At 40.5% G+C, this 3,712-nt stretch overlaps 1 pseudogene across 1 annotated transcript; it reads right to left on the minus strand.

The window, feature by feature from the left end:
• Positions 1 to 440: 440 nt before the first annotated feature.
• LOC308429891 (COP9 signalosome complex subunit 8-like) lies at positions 441 to 1,363 on the minus strand (annotated as a pseudogene). The gene has a single exon. The product of its transcript is annotated as a COP9 signalosome complex subunit 8-like (transcript).
• Positions 1,364 to 3,712: the final 2,349 nt, after the last annotated feature.

Genomic DNA, 3,712 nt, shown 5'->3' on the forward strand with positions numbered 1-3,712 from the left:
GAGGCATCATTTCTACACAGGATGTAGATGTGCAGCAGGAGGGCTGCAGGCCGTCCCTCAGCTCAGGAGCTTCCTTCAGCACACATTGCACACCATGCTCCTTCCCTTCTTCTGAAGGAGGCATCAGAACTTCGAGTTTCTCACCAACACCTAAATTGCATTCTCACTGTACACTGTCTGTTTCATGCAATGGATGCTTGCACACACTGGGAAAACAGATGTAGCACTGAAAAGCTCCTCCCCAGGAGATGGTCCACTACTACTCAGCTCTTTCTGACTCTACATCACTGATTCCTTGTTCTGGGATGGGAAGAAGAGCACATTTTCCAGAGCACAATAAGGTGGGCAGGGCTCCACCCGGGACCTTCAGTCCTCAAATCCCAAGCACATCACTTCAGCTAGAGGCCGGTGGTACGCAGGAGGGTGCTGTACGCCACAGCGCCCTCTCGCTACTTGAAGCAGGACAGCTTGTCTTTGGAGTTCAGTCCTTGACAGAAACTCGCTGTGTAATACTGATGGCTCCAACCAAAGTGATCAATACAAATGAAAACTGCTCCAAGGACATTCAAAAGTGTCTGAGGAGAAAATTGTACAATGCGCTTCATCTTCTATGTGCATTTTATCACACCCAAAGGACGCAGAGGCGCTCACCCTGTTCTGAACTCAGATAAAACTCCATGTCTGTTTGCCAGTGTCAGGGACTGAAGGTGAATCTTGAACTCAGAGTGATCAATCAGTTTTCCAGGAAAGCCACGTAATTGGTGAGCCTGGCGAGCTGCTGCTCATTGGGAATTGGCGGAACGGGGGCAGGCTCTGATAAGGGAATAAACCTGTTCAAGGAAACATCCAGGGATCCTGAGGCTGGCTTCCTGGGAAGAACCATTCTTGTGGTGGAGTCAGCCTGCCATCCTTGTTCCAACACACCTTTCACAGCCTCTTCCACACGAAGCCAGACAAAGGCTGCAAAATCGTCTGTGATTATGGAGGTATAAGCTTGAGAGACCAGGGCAAAGGCTCGTCTCCTAGTTGCATCTCTAAGGGCTTCCATGATTGGCTGCACAGTCTCTGACCACTGGCGGGCACTGATGGTCGTGTAGATCCCAGGGAAATCTCTTTGCCAGATTCTCTTGTCCAACTGACCAAATTCTCCCAAGTTCAGAATTTGCAGACTTAATAGCAGGTGGTATCCTCTTCCAAAGATATCTTGCATTATTCATGTCATTCTGGAGCAAATACAAAGCTAGAAGCTGACCGTACACTGGTGGAGTGGCAATTCCTCCAGGAGCTTCAAGCTCCTGGTTCTGCATTGACCCAACAGCTTTCTGAAACTGAAGGCGTTGTCCGCCATCACCACCACTGGCATCTTCCCGGCTGCTCTCACCGCCGCCACCCCTGCCTGACCAAAGCCTGGCTTTGGTTTTTCTTATGTTTTGTAGTCCCACTTGTGAAAAGTTAAGCATGTTTCTTAACTTTCTCCTTCTGCGCTGAAAAACAAATAGGTTTGTCTGTAAGAATTTCCTCCTGTTTGACAGTGGCAGTTGCAAATGATTCTAGAAAAGAATAGAAATTTATAATTACTTTAGAGGTAAACAATAAAAAATTTATTTATGTTATTACCTATATTTGCATTATTTTTAAAGACATTGTAAAAGTATTAAATAATATGGCAGCCAGAAATTTGACCTTTAATTTTAAAACCCTCACTTTTTTTGTCAGGGCCTGATAGCATTCCTTCAACCAAAATAGGGCTGGAAATATCTCCCAAGGACTTCACCTACAGAACCTTGTATGTAAGTAAAATGGTTTCAAGTAGACAGAGAGGGAAATGCCTGAACATGACACAACTCTGTAGCATTCCATAGTTCTTAACGCCCCGACTTTGGGAATGGAAATATAAGAACAGCATGCTGAAAGCTTGGAAAGAGCCTCAGCCCATGCACCTTGACCTTCTGACCCAAAGCTGACAGCCAGGCCATTATGTTCCTCAGTTGTGTATCTGCCCAAAGCAGGATGCATGAGCGTGAGTGGCAGTGACAGGAACTGCAGCATTGCTGTCATCTGTCTCTTTCTATACACAGGCTGTCAACATAATTCACTCTAAAGAGCTTTCTGAGAGGGCCTAATGGTTTCCTTTCTTCCCTTGTACAGTACAGAATTTAGGACAGCTTATTTTAATTTGATGACCTGAACTATGGACTAATAAGAGACAGCTGTGGCACATAAATCCCCAGGCCATTTATTGTCAATTAGAATAAATCCTAAATAAACTTCTTTCATACTAAGCTTGACCCATTCTTGAACAGTAGGCAAAAATGACACTTAGAAAGGAAAGCGCTGGGAACTAGAAGAAAGAGCTGATGGAATGTAAATACTATGAAAGCAAAGACTCTTCAAACAAAATTAGAAAGATGAGCAACGATAATGGCATTTTGATGTCGAATAATTGTTATTGAAATTGTTTTTTTGAATCATGGAAGATACCCACGGGGAGAATACAAAGGAATATCAAGCTGTCAAATAAAATGTCCCATGTTATGAGAGTTAAGTTAAAAATAAATGCATCTATGTAGATAAAAGTCTTTATTCAGACATACATTTATTCATCCTAGGCATACATTTCACAAGACTCAGGATGCCTACCCACAATTCCACGTGCTTATGTCCACAAAGTTTCTGGAAATAATACTTATTTTTCTATATCTGATGTACTCTAGTGTATCATGCAATGTACTAATAGAAAACTAAATATTCAGTTTACTAATATTAGAGACATTAATCACAACCCCCCAAAATTAATACCAACAACCCTCAAAAACTACAACCCACAGTTTGAAAAGTGTGTTTTAGAACCACAGGAAAAAACACAGAATAGGGAAATTTATTGTAAAATATGTAAACCCTTTTAAATTCTGGTAGCAGAGAGGACTAGAAGTGCAGAAAAGAGTCAAATGAATTATCAACCTTTCTGAAAATAATTTTTATAAAGGTCTTCCTCCATTCTTTGTTAAAGGGCATGGTAGGAACCATAAAACAGGGAACCTTGTTGCATGGGAGTGCTGTCATCAACCAGAGAAATTTTTAAATACTTTATTCTCTACATTGTACAGTATAAAAAGATCACACTTTTAGCACTGATAGCGCCCTTTGTAGGGAGAAAGTATGCCACTTGATATGGGAATGGAATATTTATGCATACTTTAGTGAGAGAACACTTGATTAGTATGTGTAAAGATCCATGTTAAATCTATAGAACCAAGAAAATTAAAAGCAAAAATAAAGTCAGTTGATTTTTCATGATCAAGAGATAAGGCTATTTAAAGACTGGATGGAGTTAAGGTGAAATGGCAATGCACCTTTCAAAGAGATAGTAAGGGGAGTGTGGACAAGATAAATTGTTAAAAAAACAAAAACAAAAACCAAACAAACAAAAACTTTGTCTCTTTTAGTACTAGATCCAGTAAAGAGTTTGTCACTTCATAGGTTGACATATTTTCCAAAACCTTCATTGTTTGATGCTCTCTGGTTGCCTCAAGAATGGTCAAAAATTACCACTGAAGCCCATGCTTTTGGAATTTTTGCTGTTCATAATTTAAAATATCAAAGCACAAGACAAAACTTATAACAGCATATATATTCTTTAAAACTAGTATTGTATTGTAGACCAACTTCAATAAGAGTAGAAAAAGACAAATAAGAATCAGAGGAGAAAGAC

Source organism: Micromys minutus, assembly GCF_963924665.1.
Source record: "Micromys minutus genome assembly, chromosome: 14".
Classification (NCBI taxonomy): domain Eukaryota; kingdom Metazoa; phylum Chordata; class Mammalia; order Rodentia; family Muridae; genus Micromys; species Micromys minutus.